Below are 19,025 nucleotides of genomic sequence, written 5' to 3' on the forward strand. Positions count from 1 at the left end.
GAAAAAATAACTTTCTCTTCCCAAGCTGGGGAATTGTAGGGCAAAGAGACATCCCCTCAAATGCTTGTCTGCTCATTGACAAGCTTAAAAGAAATAAATTCCCATCTGAAACTAAATCATTTCTTGTTGTTTTACCATGTTCCCAGTGGCTATATATGTTGAAAGACTCTAGACATTTTTCAAGCTTGAGCTGCATTTTAGACAATGTCTTTCAAACTCAGAGATAATTCTAAAAAATCCTTTCTCTCTAAAATATGAGATTCTAATCTCCAGGGTGTTGCTTCATGGGATTGTAAAATCCAGTCAGAAAGAGGAATTTCTCCACTTGCTTTTTTCCTAAATAAATAACAAAACATCATTCTACAGGCAATGTATAGAGAGGAAATACCAAGGACAAGAAAACATTTGAAAATATTTGCATGGTGTTTTGACTGGAAACCACATGTGTTCTCTGGAACTTTTCAGAGTCTCTCCCCCTGGTGTGTCCACAACCAGGAGAACTCTCTGGAGATGAACTTTTCTCAATAACTGTTATCACTGGGGGGGCTCTGTCAGCCTTTGAGTCTGCATGGAACTAAGGTTTGCTTTGGAATGTTGCAGAGCGAATAGTCAGATTTTTGGCTTTTTTGTTGTCATTCCTTTTTGGCTTATTGAGACATAAGCAAATATAAGTGAACATTAGGGAAAGACAGTTAACTCCAAGAGCTACTCTAGATAGTTTGGTCAAAGTCCTCAAATCATGAGACACATGTTTTGGAGGGATGGGGGTCATGGAACAGGTCCCTTTAATCTCTCAGTCACCATTTTGAATGTTGGGTTGTACAATCATCAAAGCCCTTTTCATACAGTGCCAAGAGAAGATTACACTCACTCCTGTCAACAGAATAGGTAAGAAGCTCACATTTCTTTAACATTAGTAAGTTAGAAAGTCTTTATTCTAAAAAGCTCAACTTAGCCAATAAATACTAAAGTAAACAGAATATGATATGACAGTACTAGAAAAATCCCAAGGGGACAATGTTACATTTGAAAGGAAAGGGTTAACTAAAATATGACACAGAAATAACTGAAGAGGAAACGCATTGATTAATAAAACCACATTATAGCCAGGGTTCATTTTAGTAGCAATAATTGCTGTATCAGTGCACATTGGTAGTCATAAGGGGATTTCTCTCTCAATTCCCTAGATCGGATCTTGAACTGAATTAGTATTTTAACTCTCTGAAACTCTCCTGTAGATTTCCTTCAGATCTGCACCACATATACCTACACTCCCTACTTCAACATCTCATTGGCCCTACACTCAAAACCGTATCTCCCTGCATTACATCTAAGCAAACCTATCAGAATGGATGCATGGATGGTTTTCAAAACTCTAAGAAAGACTAGCTGACATAGCAAATGTCACGGTGACCTTGAGATTATTGATCAAACACTGTTTCTCTGTTACAGTGGTAGGGAAATTAAGCAGTCTTCTAAATCATTAATGTATTCCTTTTATGTTCTTCTATTCAACTCTCCCATCCCTCATCCAAGCCCAGAATCGGCATCCTTTTTTTTTTTTTTTAAATTCAATATATATTCTTTTTGTGTGTGTGTGAGGAAGATCAGCCCTGAGCTAACATCCGTGCTAATCCTCCTCTTTTTGCTGAGGAAGACCGGCTCTGAGCTAACATCTATTGCCAATCCTCCTCCTTTTTTTCCCCCCAACGCCCCAGTAGATAGTTGTATGTCATAGTTGCACATCCTTCTAGTTGCTGTATGTGGGACATGGCCTCAGCATGGCCGGACAAGCAGTGCATCAGTGCGCGCCTGGGATCTGAACCCCGGGCCGCCAGTAGCGGAGTGCGTGCGCTTAACCGCTAAGCCACCGGGCCGGCCCCGGAATCAGCATCCTTACATGTTGGTGGGAAACAGTAAAATTTCTCCTGTCAAAATGTTCAGGAAGGCTCAATTTTCTTTCATCCACTGCTTAGAATAGCCAGGGAAAATTTATGTACAATCAATTGAATAACTGCCTTGGAAAGATATATAATTTTTGCTTCTTTTGTGGAGTTGATAGTTGTCTCCCTTAGAAATTTATTAAAAAGGTAATGACAAAGAAAAGACTTCAGGCACTTATTTTGTAACTAAAAGTTACCTTGACTTCATTTTTCTAGCTAAAAGTTTTCTCTGATAGAGTGCTGAGATTGGCATATAGACTACTTAGATTTACAGACTGAGAGTCTGTCTGTACACTGGGGAGAGACACATATCAAAATGTAACTGTATTGCCTGGGAGAAATAGAATGACATATTCACTACATCCACTGTCACCCTAGAATTTAAGCTATTTATTAACCAACCACCTAATAAGGCCCTAGGAGGCGAGTAGCAAGTGCTGTTATGGGTAAGAAAATAGAAAAGAGGTATGAAAGCTTAAGGTTAGGATGGGCTTGATTGATTAATCTCTGTGGCCAGACAGCAAGAAAGGGCACAGAGCATGGGGCGAAGAGAGAAGGAGAAGGGTGCAGGGATGTATGCAGTGGAATGTGTGTAGGGGTAAGAAGGTCCTCCTGGATTTAAGTCAGCCACTAACTCCAGGTTGACCTTGCCAAGTCCAAGGGTCACTCTGGGCCTCAGTTTCCCCAAGGAAGCTGTACCAGGCAGCCTCCAACCTCCTTTCCAGGTCTAATACCCGGAGCTTCTATGATCCAAACTTGTCTTTCTTTGCCATCCCTAAACCAAACCCTGAGCGTCAGTGTTTTCAGTTGGTTGATGCGTAGATAGCTGTCTCTGAGGGCCAGGTCAGCAAAGAATTCTGCCTCCTCCTTCTGCAAGGCAAACGCTCTGGACACAGCCCTGGGCTATCAAGATCTGGCGCAGATAAAATTAACTCAGTTCGCCTCACTGAGACTTCTGGCTGCCCCCCAACAGCTCAGCAGTTTCACAGTCTGCTCGGGTTGAGGCTGACCATTGCTTCAGGCCACACTTGGGACCAGGCAGCTGCGGCTCTCAGCATCCCTGTTAGCTTCCCTGCTGCTGCTCTCCCCTTCATGTCGCAGAAGGAGAGGTGGATGCCTCAGCTCCCACCACGGCAGAACCTAGCTTTTCGCCAGCTTGCTTCCGTCTTGGCCTTTCGGCCCTGTCACACCTCTGAAAGGCCCCGCACAGCCACCACCACAGCCTTATCAACAGTTTCTCAATGGCCTTTTCTCCAGCTTCTCCCGGCTGACCAAGCCGAGGCCTTAGGCACTGGTGAGCACACCCACTTCTAAACTCCTCCACTCTTGATTTCCCTAACGCCATATTCAGGCCTCTCTGTCCTCAGTCTGGCCATTTCTCTACCTCTACCTCCGCAGTTTTGGCTGTCTCCAAGGCTCTTTGAGCCTTGTTCTCTGCACTCGCCTGGAGCTGGCTACAGCTTCCTAATCGATGTCTCTTGCTGATGTTCTCACTCCCTATTCCTCACTGCTGGGAAGCAGACGCCTGCTCTGGGGAGGAACTGCACACAACTCACGGAGGCTCACAGAGCTGAGGAAGCCCCTGCTACCTATTGACCTCTCTAGGCTGCCGACAGGAACAAGCCCATCCCCTGCCACCCCGATCTGCCTCTCCCTCTCTGTCGTCGGCCCTTAGTCAGTCCACCTGAACGTTACCTGACACTTCTCCGTCCTCCTCATGCATCTTGTGTCTCAGACACACAGAATCTGTTCCCGCAAAATACTCCACCCTGCCCTCATCACACACGGTCCCAACCTCTGCACAGAATTCTCTCTCCCACTTCCCTGCCTGGGAGACTCAACGGCCAAGCTCAAGTGCCCTCTTTTACACAAAGTCAACCCTGGGTCCCTGAGGCTGGGGCAGAAGAGCCCCATCTGAGCCCCGGAACAGACACTGATGACAGAGCATACCACATTGCTCTCTATGTCTGGCTCTTCAGCCAATGCTTCTCAAGGGTGACCCTCCCCCTCTATATGTGGATTCCAAGCACATAGAATAGACACTTAACCAAATATCTCAAAAGTGGCAGACAAACTCAATGAATCTGAGCAGCAGCTGCCAAATTTATATTTTTGTCAATTTAATTTTCATTTTCCTCCCATTTTCCCGGTTTTTAAAACACTTCATTTTCATATTCCTACCAAGTATCTTACTATTCGTCTTTATAAAATATTTATTTTAATCTCGAAATATAAATGATAATTACCATATAATAATAATAATAATATTTGTTGAATGTAATTCTTATGCTTACTATGTACAACAATAGTAGCTAAAACATGGTGTTAACCGTATGACAAGCTTTCTTCTAAGTGCTTTATATGTACTAATTTGTTTAATCTTCTTAACAACCTTGTGAGTGGTATTATGATTATCCCCTTTCAGAGGTGAGAAAACCCGAGGACAGAAAGGTTGAACAACAGCCAAAGTCACACAGTTGGTAAGTGCTGGAGCTCAGATTCAAACCCAAGAAATCTAGCTCCACAGCTCACTAGTGGGCTAGACCAACTGCCTCTCTGTGCACCCTACCGCCTGCTATATTAAGGGCTTTATAGATATTCTCTTATTTAATCCTCACAACAACTCTATAAAGTAAGGAAATTATCATCGCTACGTTTTGCAATGAAGCAAACAAAGGCTTTGAGAGGTTAAGAAATTCACTGAAGGTCGCATAATAATAGAGTAGATATTGGAATAGAAAATCTACTGTTTTGCTTAACTTCTTACATTTGAGAAGATGAGATGAGAAAAGAACATATCAAGTTTATTAAGACATATCCGTCCATACAGTCATCACTGTTTATGCGGCAGCATTTCATCATGACCCAGTAGCCCAGATAATGGAGAGATCTGTTCACATCATCCTAATTTTGCAGATGGGTAAAGAGCCAGTGACTAGCTCAGTACAGGAGCCACGTCTTCTGGATCCTGAGACTCCTGCGGTGGCCCCATTCGGTTGTCTCTGTCATTACACATGAGATCATTTTGTGCCTAGTCTAAATATGTGTTATCTTTGGTAGCATCATTTTAAGCTTCCAGAAATCTGACTAGCATGGAAACAGAGTTGCCTCTCCCTTGGTTCAAGGATAATGAAATGTCAATAAAGGGATCTAAAATTGAGAGTGGGTTTTAGACACGTTTTTCCAGAAGCCCATAATTCCTTGTTGGAGGGCCACCACCACCACTCTGGCATGTCCACAGCTCCTTAAAGCAGACAAAGTGTTTGCTATCACAGACATGTGATGATCTCTGGGAGCTGAAAGCCCGTAATTCAAACATGTGCAACATAAAATCTTTCTCAAAAACAAGCTTTTCTCCCACTGTCCCTTTTTGGGTTTTGAGATAGCACCATTTTTTCCATAGAGTTTTCATTTTTCTGCTTAGATATTATTTGGCTAAAATGATTAAAAGATTAGCCTATAAAGATAAAGAAAATAACAAATCCTATTTTGGAGAAAAACAGAAAAGGAAAGGAGAAGTAGAGACAGATGGATCAAAATAACAAACGGATTAAAAAAGAGAAAGAAATTAATAATAACACTGAAACATCACTGAAAAACATCACGGAAAATTTATAACTGATATCTGCCCAGATTTAGACCCTGGTGTCGCCACGCACCAAGTGTATAGACACATATATGTGCGCCCACGCAACTGACCTTATCTCTCGGTATCTCTGTTTTCTCATCTGTACTTCCTCATGTAACTCATGAGGCTGCTGAGAGTATTACATGAGATAATACAGGTGAAGTATGGAAATGTGCTTGGAACAAAGCAGATGCTGAATAAATAAGAGCTATTGTTTTCATGGTGGTTATTTTAAGCAAGACATACATTTTACCACTTGATAATTCCCAGGGGACTCTGGGAATGAGACTCTCAGAAGAGATGAGCTGGCAGGGAACAATGTAAGGGACTGAGGTTCACACTGTAACTCAACACGCTCTAGTTTCCTTGGTTTTGTACAAGGCATGTGCGACTTCTGAAATTCCCAGGTCATGTTTCTAAAAGATTTTTCAGTTCCTTTCATGCCAAAGTTGCAATAAATTCTGGTGCACACTGCCAGGGGAGAGGATCTGATAGCGTGGTGCTTGTGTGTAAGTCACCAATTTGGCTGGGAATAAAAGAAACCTCAGTTCATCCTTTGTCTGCAATGATTAGCTGTCCCTGACTCTTGAAATTGATGTCTTAAGAACAGGTAATCCAACAACCAATGCCTTCCAAGGACATTTTTCCAATGTAGTTTAAGTTATTAATGAATAAAAATCTCATAGGAAAAAATAAGGCATAAGACACAATTAAAAACCATAAGCCATAAACACTGTAATTAAGGATTTCTCAAACTGGAAGGTTCTACAGGCCGGTATTTTGGAAGCCCAATTGGAAACCAATTCTTCTTGATAGCAGGAACCAGAAGTAATCTTTCTTTCTGAACCCTCACAGCAATATCTCTGCCCTCTTCTAGAAAATGAGTTCTGCCCTCCCTTGAGCCATCCAGAAGCCACTTGACTGCAATGGCTACTACTTATTTAGCTTCATAACCACACTCCCTTCTCCATGTTTACACATGGCAGGCCCTTCACAAACATTTAATGAATTGGTGAATGCACCCATTATATTCAAAACACAGAGCCTCAGTTTTCTAACCAGCGTGGATGATAAAGAGAACCGGACTGATGCAGCCAACCTATTCGAGGAAATGGTCTTGACCCATGGAGTATGACTTTGGTTTGGGATTTACCATTCTTGTTGTTTAAATGGGGGAAAAAAGCAGGGACAATGTTTTCTAAAACTTCTGTGATGTGATTTGCATTTTTAAATCGCTGCTAACATCATCAGTTTATAGATCTCAGGAGAAATACAGCAAGAGGATTAAGAAGGGGCCTTCTCTCCTGAAATGTAGGAACTCGAATTAAATAGGGTTTATGACTCTGCTTTCTCTCTCTATTTCTCCAACCTCCCAGAGAAAATGGATTTTACTATATAAATGAGTTTGCCAAAAACATTTTATAGATGTTCAGTTCTCAAAGTAACTAAATTGTGAGAAGGAAAAAATACTCAATAAGATATGAATAAACCCCCAAGGGCTTATTTTTCCCAATGGATTTGAATCAAAATGTTAATAACTCAGAGGGGTGGTGTTCTAGTGTTTTGATTTATACTGGATATTGGACACTTTTGTCATTATATCTGAACACCAATCAGTTGGCGAACATTAATTATTAAACACCATCTGCCCCCACCCCTCAGGAGATGTCACTGAAAGGACAGTCCTCAGCCTGGGACCTTTCACAGGAGAGCCACTAAAGTAGTGTTTGTTGCATGTATAGCATGTAAATGAACAGTTTTAAATAAGCCCACAGAACATATCCACCTGAATGAAGGTCCTCTCCTTCTCTCTTCATACACATACCCAAATCCACTCAAACGCCTTCAAGAGTAACTATCAAACTCTACACATTTTACACGTACAATCTAGTTTCACTCCCACAACATGTTATGAAGATATTCCTCTTCAGGGCTGCCGCAGCAACTTGCACTTACCCTCTCTCAAAGTACCTTTCAAACTATATTTAAAATATCCACTGACTCTATACTTTCCCAGTAAAGTGTATGCTCCTGGGAGATGGGACCATTGAACCCAATGCTTAGTGCAGATACATGTTTGTAAATGAATAAATGTAAGTAGGAAGGGATGACAGTAAACACTTAACCCTTGGGGGTGCAACTGACTCAGAGAAATAGCAGAGAATTATTCAGAGCCAATTGAGTAAATAATGTGAGTGATCAAACTGGGTAACACCATTTAGGGTCCAAAACCATTTCAACAAAAATACATTTAGATAAAGACTATTGTCAAGAAAGGAAAGTCAATACCTGTACATGCAAAATGTCCCTGCTTTTAGGCTGCTCAACAGTCCTAAATAAATACTTGTGGGAAGAAATGTCACCGGGAGTGTTTATTACATTACACTTCAATCATCTCTTATATTGAGGGTATAGAGGGCAATGAGATGATGTTCACAAGAAGACAACAGCCATATATTTGATTTACCAGAAGCTTCAGCAAGCCTCAGTGGTTTCTCTTGGACTCTCATATATGATCTACCTTTTCACACTAGGGAAGTCAAATCCCATATCCTCACCCAAATCAGGAAACAAGCCAGTGGATAACACAAGATTAAGCATCACAGCTTGATCAAAGTCACTGGTTTAAGAAAAATAGCTTCTACAGAAGTCAATTCTCACCAAGCTGTTAACGTATCTTTAAGTACTTGCAAGTTAATAGACAAGGTCAGGCTGGGCTGTTACACTCCAGAGGGTAGTCCCTTACAAATGCTGAGGCAAAAACACGTCACTGCCTCAGAAAATGTGGCACTTGGTGATATGACAAGTACAATGGTATTTATCATCCACATCCACAGCCTAATGGACATGAGCCATATCTGAAAAGGGAAAGGGTGATTCAGCCCATTAAGTATGCAGAACATCATCTTTCAACACAAGATGGTCCTTGATGATTTTTTTCATATCTAAAGGCTCCATCCAAGTGGGAAAAATGCAGAAGCAGAACAATTTACAGCTTTTCTGCTAGAGCTACAATCACAGCAAAACTAGGGATTATTGGGCAGAGAGAGCTCAACGGAATATGCAAAAACCTCCACTCTTTTCACAATTCTGTTCCCTACAGAGGGGCCACAACCTCATACTTAACTCTTGTTTTCACTTTTCCCTGCTTCCTTACAAATACTTTTACAAAGTTTTCTGAGAGCTAGATTTCAAGTATGTTCAGATTAGAAACTTCTAAAATAAGACTTTCTATAAAAACTTGAGTCCTGGAAAGCCCACATCCCTGGCTTGATGAGCATTTCCTGTCGAACTGAAGATGAATTATCTGCAGTTAATGAGACAAAGGACATAAAGTTGTTACTTGGTGAAAATTAAATCCCAAACCCTGGTCCTCCCTGCCACAACTTTTTTTCTGGGAGGTTATGGTATAATCCTTTAAGCAATTTTCTCTTATACAGCTATTTAGTTTTAGAACACTCTCCAAGGTATTATCTAAAAGTCCTCCATTAAAAAATCATTACAAATGGCCCTGCTATAAATGGCTTTACCAACTGAGAGATTCCCAGGTTAAAGTGAAAGACACTAAAGGAATTACCATAGTAAGGGGTTAGTTAGCTCCTTGGTGAATCTTTTGATTTCAGTCAATGTATAAAAAAACCTCACAACTTGATGTTACCTTCTATTTACTGCATTTAAATGAAGCATACGCTTAAAAATAATACAGAACCCTCTAACCTAGGTCAATCATATTCCTACGTTGTCTCATGGTAATACTTGATGTATTTGAACCAGTTGTACATGGGCCCCCCAAGTCAGTGCAAAGATTTGCTACTGTTTCCACCAGGGGGCATTCGTCTCATTGAAAATAAAGATTTTTCAACTGTTTGGCTAAATACAGAGTACAAGAAAAAGAGAGTTAGTTACACTAAATGGCTAAAATACGTATTTTGTTTATTAATCTGGAAATTCAGTTTCAATGGGAAGCAAAAAGCCTAGTCTTTAGTGAGTAGTTCTTGAATCAGATGCTTTGTACATATGAAAAGAGATTGAGTATGGAAGAATGATTCTTATGTTCTGAAAGGTAATACATACTAGAGAACGTTACGACTTCTTCAGAAGTGTCAACAAAACACACATAAAGAACACCCAGCTATAATTAGAGATTAATTTTAGAGGCTATAATTCATTTTACATTAATTTTGGGAGCTATAACTGGTGCTCTCAAGATTCTTCCCATCCTAAAAGTATTAAAAGACTCCCACAAAAGCAAGGATTATCCTTATCAAAATGCCTCTTTCTCAAAGATCGTATCAGCCTTCTTCTGACTGGACTTCACAGGTACTTTGCACACATGAGGTTTGGACACTGGGAGACAGAAACAGGGCTGACTTTCTTTGGGAAAGTTATGAAGAGAGGGAGAAAAGACGGTGAAATATACAAAGACCGTGCATTTACCATTTTACACATGAATCCTGATAGTCTTTTTTTTTTTTTTTTTAAATCCTTGCTTCTTTTTCTTTTTTTTTTTTTAATTTTTTATTTATTTATTTTTCCCCCACAACCCCAGTAGATAGTTGTATGTCACAGCTGCACATCCTTCTAGTTGCTGTATGTGGGACGCGGCCTCAGCATGGTCGGAGAAGCGGTGCATCGGTACGCACCCGGGATCCGAACCCGGGCCGCCAGTAGCGGAGCGCGCGCACTTAACCGCTAAGCCACCGAGTCGGCCCCTGATAGTCTTTTATAAAAAATAAAATCCGTGGGAAGCTATAACAAACACTGTCAAAAAGGACTCAAATACAGAATTCTTGAGAGAATCCATATTAGAACTATACTTTCTTTTGTTTACCTACCAAGAATACATCACACAAAGTTTGCCATGTCCTCAAATTACCACCAACCCATCCAAGCCAGAAAACTATTTTTCTTTACAAAAAAGATAAAAGAAAAAAATTCCAAGTATGATAGTTCATATTTCTATCTGTAGTCACCCAATACACTAGCTCTTAACCAGGAATAAATAGATCAATAAGGACTATTGATCAATGAGGTCTAGCACCAGCCCCATCCCTGACAGCAGCTTTGAACTTATCTCTTTCTCTTTCTACACAATCTGCATTTTTGCATACAAAATGGAAGTGGCCACAGTGGAAATCACAGACTCTTAAAGTAAAGTTGCAACAGAGAGCTAGGCCTTGGCATTCTTTTGAGCTAGAACTTCTTTCTGCTCCCATCTCACTGCTTCTGCACCTGCCTAAGAGAAGCCAAACCAGCAACCTGCTACAAAATATGTGGGGGGTTGAATGGCAGGTTGTTAGATTTTATTAGACAGTTTGCTTATTTTTTCTTGTAAGGCAGCGGTCAGCAAACTTTTTCCTTAAGGGGCTAGATAGTAAATATCTTAGGCTTTTTGAGCCATAGGGTCACAACTACTCAATTCTGCCACAGTAGCACGAAAGCAGCCATAGACAATCCATAATGGGTGGGGCTGTGTTCCAATAAAACTTTACTTACAGAAACAAACAATGGACCAGATTTGGCCTATGGGCCTTAGTTTGATAACTTCTGTTTTAAGGAGATAGCTCAAGTTTTTTTCTTCTCCTGTACTGGTGGAACTTGTACCACAGCCCAGAGGTTCCGTAACAGCAAGCATGCTGATCATAACTAGATTTTTAAGAGGAAAAAATAATGTCGAGTCTCATCTATAATGACATTTTCTAGTCACAAAAGCCAGCTACCAGGGGCGCTTCTCTGACCCACTTGTGGTGTGGGCTGTTAATGCCAGGCAGGGTCACGAGTGTCTCGATTTCTTCTTGGCACCTCTAGCATTTGCTTTTCTCAGCTGTGGAGGGAAATATCTCTGACCTTTCCAGAGGGGAAGTCCAATGTGGTATTAGGATTTCAGACTTGACAAAAGTTTTTCAAACTTGCACACTCTTTTCCTATCTAACTAAATGCCTCACCTTCCTGTTCCTGAACATCTGAGGAGCAAGTCAAGTCATCTGCATCTAGCTAAGCCTTTAAAAGACACCCACTACTGTGCTGTTCCCATGACAGGGCAAAGGGAGGTGCAGCAGACACATGGCCTGGCAGAGCATGCCCTTCTCAGAGAATCTTCCCCCTCTTACAGAGCAAGAAAACTCTTGAAGCTAATTGGTCTCACTGTGTCTGGACAAAATTTTGGGCAGGACAACACAAAGCCCTCTTTTAAAAAATTCACTTCTATTTTTGCTTTCACCAAAAAAGGGAAGACGGGAGTAAGGGGATAGGTGGAAATTGATATCTAGAACATGGCATGTGAGTTGTCTTTTCAATTTGGTCTCAGCCTAAACAGCAAATCTGTGTGTTTTCTCTCTTTGCCCGTTAGTGCATTTCTTTACCTGGGAGAACAAGTCCCCTTGGAAATGGTGTATTTTATAAATAGAAAAAAATCAAGTTGTAATGGAAGCTCTGAATCAATGAAGTTGATGTAGACCCTTCAGAATGTGCATCTGTGTTTGGCGGACATTTTTATTATTATTACTCATTGATATTTTTACTCTTGTCCACATGCCCAGAGACCTTGGCAAGATGAGCATTTTATAAATCTGATAAATAAATAATTGAAGGCTCCCAATCAATACAACCCAAGGGAGAGTGAAGGAGGCACTCACATCTGCATTAAAGTCAAGGTCCTCCCTTCTGGTAAATGCTGGGAGAAGAAGAGACAGGCCCGAGAAAGCCAGAGATCAGGAAAGCTCGTCTCACTGGGTTGGGCTGAGTGCAGCAAGCTGGCTCCTTCCACTTATCCCTCAACAGCTGGGAGGGGAGAGGGGGCCATGGAGTGTAACTGCCCGTGAAGCAAAGTCCACCAGCATGAGCTGGGCAAGAGTGACTTGCTCACCATGAGCTTCACTGGAACCGCAGTGTCTGGGCTCCCACTTAAACTCTCTTGGAAAATGTTTCTGTCAACACAGCAATAAAGCACACCAGAGAGGGACTTCACAGAACTCTGCAGCCCAACCAAGCCCATGGGGAATTCCAGGGTAAGGCTCTTGAAAAGGCTTAACACCTCATTAGTACAAAGAGGATTTACCATGCTCCTGGGTCCAACCACCGATGCAGGTGTCTTGTTCCTAAATTTGTGATTCATTATGATTCTACAGATCACCATTTATGAGGAATCATTACCAGTTGGTGCCTAAATAGCCTCTTGCTCTTCTAAAAAATCAGTGACAATCAGGCTGCACCTACAGACCTTTCTATAGAAGAGAATTATGCTGAGCTGGTGGTTGGTTTATTTAAAAAAAGCAAATAGACCGGCTGGTTATACCCACAATGTAAAGGAAGACTTAAAAAAAAATGAAATCATACTGTTGAAATGAACTTCAAAAAATCATTGAGGCTGTCATCCTGCCTTAAGTCTGTCTACGAATCGCCAGGGGCAAACAGAACATACATTATTGTAAAAGACCTTGAAAAAAGAAAGTTCTACTAGCAAACCTTTTGCATGATCAAACTACTTTCACTGTCAAAAAATTGCTAATTAGGACTGTTTTGCAGTGGGTTACTGCAGCCAGCTCATACTGGTTTGTTAAACCTTCAGGAAATTTGCGAGCTGGCTAACTTCACATTGGTAGCTTGAAATCAGCCACAGTGGGAATATTTACACTGTGGAAATCAGCAAACAGTACAAATTCGGGCTCCAACCCCACTGCATCCCTGCAAGCTGGTTGTTAAACATTTATCTGTATACCACTGCCATATGCTTTCTAAAACTGCTCCACTTTGCTCTTCTTCAAACTCTTATATTCTTTGAGAGTAGAGAACAACTCTATGAGCCAAAGCAGAAATCTCGTTTACAATTTTCTGGAGGATTTAGCCTCGACTTAGACAGAGCAAAGGAAATCAACTGTTTTGTAAGACAATCCATTTACAGACAAGGAAACTGCTGTATTAGAAAATCACCATTAGCCCCAATTTATCTCTGCTATTCTTCCTACCATTTGCCAGTCTTTTGAACATCTGTAGTCTCTTCAGAGCTCTCTGAACTGCGTCACATCTCTCAAACTTCAGGATAAGAACGGGTTCAGTACTTAAATGGTACAAGTGACACCAAGAAGAGCCACCAGTGACCCCACTATTTATGATGCACAACCCCACTTGCTTTCTTAAGATAACCTCTCCCTTCATGTAGGGAGCTAAGCTGCATGCCCAAACTGGAAGTTACTTACTTCCTAGCGTCTTTCTGATAGAAACAAACCTTAGTGCAACCTAAGGATTGGGAAATGTATCTCTCATGGCTTCCAAAAAATATTTATTGGCCCTAAAACCTAATAATAAAGATATTCTAATACCTATTGCTGGGAGATGATTCCATGAGTCCCTTTCATTTCTGTATAAAGAGAGGCAGTGATTGCTTTTTGTTCTGGATTATTGTTTTGAGGAAGTTTGTATAGCGAACAGCTTTAGAAGATAGTATCTCCGGTTCAAGAGGAAAGCATGTTTATTGCCCATTTAAAAAGATTCAAATTCTCTAAATTCAGGGTTCCTTTTCTATACCACAATCCAGAGCATGTGCAGGCCTCCATCTGGGCCCATCTGCATCAGCCCCGTGGGACTTGGGGCAGAGAGAACTGACACTACTCATGCTGCTTCCTGTGTAATAAGTAAGAAAATCCTTTGTCTCTGACCCAGGAGTCTCATGTCTTCTGCCACCATCTATGAAACTGTGGCAGGCTAACTTGTTAGGTTGTAAGTAGAATAAAATCTCAGAACTTTCACAATTCTTGACACCTCCTACCTATATGGTTTTTAAAAAGCAATCTATATCTATATTCATATATCTATCTACCTACCTATCTATACAACAAGGACTAATTGTGTCCCTCAGAAATTCTTTACTGCTCTCATGGGCAATAATGTATAAGACAGCCCATAATGAAGTTACTAGGATAGAAATTACAGAGGTATTGCATGGTGTTAAAGGTATCCATGTGAGAGCCAGCCCTGATAGCCTAGCAGTTAAAGTTCGGTGTGCTCCACTTTGGTGGCCTGGGTTCAGTTCCCGGTCGCGGAACCACACCACTGGTCTGTCAGTAGCCATACTGTGGCAGTGGCTCACATAGAGGAATTAGAAGGACTTACAACTAGAATATACAACTATTTATTGATGCTTTGGAGAGGTGCAAAAAAAAGAGGAAGACTGGCAACAGATGTTAGCTCAGGGTGAATCTTCCCCAGCAAAAAAACAAAAAAAAAGGTATCCATGTGAAACTAGGCAAAATGGGCATGAACAAAATGATGATTGACCTTAATGTCTTTTGTGTGCTCTAGAGCAGGGCTTCTCAAACTCTAAGGAACATGTAAATCACATGGGAGTCTTGTTAAAATGCAGACTTGGATTCAGTAGGTCTGGGACGAGGCCCAAGATTTTGCATTTTTAACAAGTTCCCAAGTGATGCTGATGATGCTGGTCCAAGCACCAGACTTTGATAGCAATGTTCTGACAGCAACTAAATATAAATTTTATACATGTTAACACTCTTATATTTGCATAAACTCCAACATTTTCAATAAAAATTTCTACAACAACCCAGGAAGTCCATATAAATCAAAGCACTCCTATATTGGTTTAGTAAAGAATACTAAAAAAGTTCCTGAGTACATGATTACGAGTGCCTCTATACTTATCTGAGGAAAATATTATTATTTGTTGGGAATTATCCTTTCTCCAAATTATAAAATCATTCCATTCAAAGAACCAGGAGCAAAAGAAACCTGCAGAAGAAGACCTTCCTTGGTAATACAAAGAGTCTGTGGCCCATAGCAAGCATAAAATAAACAGGGCAAATGACAATCCTTACAGTTTGTGCTGCTAGTCGTTAGACCTCTGGCTAAGCTAATGCTGATGGGCTAAGCACAACAGGAAAGTAATATGTGGACATAAGACTGAGTCTGAAAAAGTAAATGTGCTCGAGGGAAAACCCAGTGGACAGGGAGTCAGGGGCCTGAGTGCGGTCCCCCTGCTGCCATTCCCTTGCTATGGGAGCTAAGGGAAGCAGGCTCAGTCCCTGCAGGGAGGTAAAGGAGTAGTGCTGGTGCTCCAGGCCCAGGCCCCTCCCCACTTCTTAACTCACATCTCGGCTCTAGTCTCGGGCACCTGCACAGGCAGCCTCTCAGCCTCATGCACCATTTTTTAAAACTGTCATCAGCCCAAAGAAATCAATCTTTCTATCTCATCTTATTCACTTGGGAAAAATTGCATGTGCCAATTTGAAAAGCACAGGAGAGAGCCCAGAAATGAAATAAAGGCTGAAAATATATTTCAGAATTTTATTGAGAAATGTTTAGTAGCATTTTTACTTTATTCCTTTTCCTTCTTTCCTTTCTTCTGTCTTCCTTCCTCCTTCCCTCTCTCTCTTCATTCTCTCTCTATCAAAAAGACAACCAAGGAGGCAGCGAGGTGTTCCTTATTCCATATGCTAGTTTCTCATGAGGTTAGTGACTATTACTTTTAAAAAGATTTCTGTGGTCAAATATGGTTAGGAAGTCCTGGGTTAAACAGAGTTCACAGATCTCTTTGCTGAGACCGTCTCAAGCGTTTACCAGGCCAATGTTCATGGCGACTCTGCAAGGGGCTCTGGGCTGCTGCATTTTCTATATTCCACCTCAGAAACCAGCACCTCCCCCACTAGTGTTCTGAGGAATTCACTCTGAGAAAGAGTGCTCTGGCATGAAGACTTTGGAGCTGGAGCCAAGCTGTTCTGTTTAAATTAGCTCTACCTGGAATAAGCCTTGTGGCCTTGGGCAGGTCACACAGCCTCTCTGAGCCTCCAGTTTCTTCATGTGTAGGAGAGGTCAATAGCATCTACCTCATGGTGCCATCGCCAGGACAAAGTGAGACAAAGTAGCAAAGCACCAGGCACAGCACTCCCTCTGCAACCCTGCCTTACGGGTTCACAGGTGATGTTAATCCATGTCCCGTGAGAGCTGGCCAGGAAAGCATCCATTTTACTGAAAACTGCTCTTGGAGATGAGGCCACTGGCCTCTTTGCTGACTTCACCCCTGTTGCAGAACTTGGCAGGTGTCTAGTCCCGTCCACTCAAACCTGAATATTCCCTTCCAAGCGCTGCCCGCTAGGCCGTGTTTGTTTGTGAAAGTCCCAACAGATGACATTTGCCAAATGAACGAGGGAGAGAAAGGAAATATTGAGACAGCAAAGGTCACAGAGAATAAACAAAGGCAGGAATGAGGCCAGGTCAGAGACGGGGACACAACCATCCCGAGGCAGGCCTGGCTGTGCCTCTTTGGAGGCATGTGGCCTCAGGCGAGTGAAATTATCTCCCAGGGTCTCAGAGTCCCCATTTAAAAAATAAAGACAGCACGTCAGCATCATGGCGGAGTGAGCTTTCCCGTGAACTCTTCCCCTGACAAGATACAACAAAAGCAACAGTCACAGACCAACAACAGAATCCCAGACAGTGAAAACCTAGAGCGGAGGGATCCACACTGCCACACATCTGAGAGCGGAACGCGCACATCTGAGAGCGGAACGTGCTGGGCCCCCGGAGGAAGTGGGGAGAGGTAAGGAGAACTCCGCTCCCTCCCCATCAGATCAGCGATCCCGGTCCGCGCGGCTCCCAGAGAGGGGGGAGGGGCGGCCCTCGTCGGGGAAACCGTGGCTCTTCGGACTCTCTCAGCCAGTGGGAATCTCCCGCACAGAGGACTCAGAGGAGCCACAGGGCTACCATCAACATCTGAGCACCCCAGAGAGCGGATAAAGAGGGGCAAACGAGAAGCCTCCCACTTCAGGGACCCACAGGGCAAAAGAGAGAGCTCCCCCCTCCCCGCAACCCGGACTCTGCAGCTCAACCGACCAGACCAGACCTAGCGATCCGCAGCAGACCTGATCAAACGACTGGACCCGTGGATCGCAGCGGGGGAAAAAAAAAAAAAACAAAAAACTGCGGATCGCAGCAGAAAAACCGGGGCAGAGTGCAGGGGGCTTAGACTACACAGCCCTTTACCACCAGACAGTGGCGGCAGGTGGAAATTGCAACCAGAGACTTCCAGGATGAGGAAAAACAAAACCAACACAGGAATCACAATGCAAAAATATATGAAATCACCAGACCAGAAACAAAATGACAAGCACCCAGAAATCAACCCCGAAGACACAGAAATCCATAAACTAAATGACAGAGATTTCAAAATAGCTATCAGAAAAACACTCAACGAAATACGAGACAACACAGACAAACAATTCAATGAGATTAGGAGTTTCTTCACAAAAGAGATTGAAATCATAAAGAAAAACCAATCAGTGCTGATGGAGATGAAGAACACAATGGAGGAGATAAAGGAGAATCTGGAATCTTTAAAGAACAGAGCTGACAATATGGAGGAAAGAATTAGTACTTTAGAGGATAGGAATACAGATATACTCCAGATGGAAGAGGAGAGAGAACTAAGACTAAAAAGAAATGAAGAAAGACTCCGAGAAATATCTGACTCTATTAGAAAATGTAACATAAGAATTATAGGTATTCCTGAGGGAGAGGAGAGGGAAAGAGGAACAGAGAGCCTATTCAAGGAAATAATAGCTGAGAATTTCCCAAATCTGGGGAAGGAGCAGGAAATACCAGTAAGCGAAGCCAACAGGACACCTATATATATTAACAGACAAAGGCCTTCACCACGACACCTAGTGGTAAGGCTAGCCAGGGTCAATGACAAAGAAACAATATTAAGGGCAGCTAGACAAAAACAAAAAATAACGTACAAAGGAACTCCCATCAGGCTCTCAGCGGATTTCTCAACAGAAACTTTTCAGGCTAGAAGAGACTGGAATGATATATTCAAAATACTGAAAGACAAAAACTTTCAGCCAAGAATACTCTATCCAGCAAAAATATCCTTCAAATATGATGGAGAAATAGTAACTCTCCCAGATAAACAAAAGCTAAGGGAGTTCATGGCCACAAGACCCCCACTATAAGAAATACTCAAGAAGGCCCTCAGGCCTGAAAAAAAGAAGAGAAAGGGAACACAAAGCTTGGAGGAAGGAGAAAAGTAGGTAGACAAAATCAGAGAAATAGTAGATCTTTACCGGAATAGGTTAGCAACCACTTAAATACTAAATTCAAAGATCAAAGGAAGAAATTCACCAAAAATAAATTTAACCTCATCACTGTAAACACACAGCCACAACACAAGATAGAATAAGGTATAACAAGAACAACTTAGAAGGGGAAGAGGAAAGTGACTGAATTGATTTAGTATAAGGAAATAGGAGGCCATCAGATAATGGACTATCTCATACACAAGATTTTTTGCCCAAACCTAAAGGTAACCACTAAACAAATAATCAAACCAAAACCACATATGATAAACAAAGAGAAAACTAGAAGAATCATAAGACAGAACAACCAAACTGAATTAGCAGTCCAAAACAAATGGGACAAGAAACAAAGGAAATGCAAAAGAACCA

At 41.8% G+C, this 19,025-nt stretch overlaps 1 protein-coding gene across 3 annotated transcripts in view; it reads right to left on the reverse strand.

Annotated features, from left to right (window-relative positions):
• The window catches only part of NTRK2 (neurotrophic receptor tyrosine kinase 2), a 352,156-nt gene that overhangs the window by 229,720 nt on the left and 103,411 nt on the right, over positions 1-19,025 (reverse strand). The gene's annotated exons all lie outside the window — the stretch shown is intronic.

The sequence above is a fragment of the Ceratotherium simum genome, chromosome 20, assembly GCF_057802395.1.
Source record: "Ceratotherium simum simum isolate JZ-2026a chromosome 20, ASM5780239v1, whole genome shotgun sequence".
Taxonomy (NCBI): Eukaryota; Metazoa; Chordata; class Mammalia; order Perissodactyla; family Rhinocerotidae; genus Ceratotherium; species Ceratotherium simum.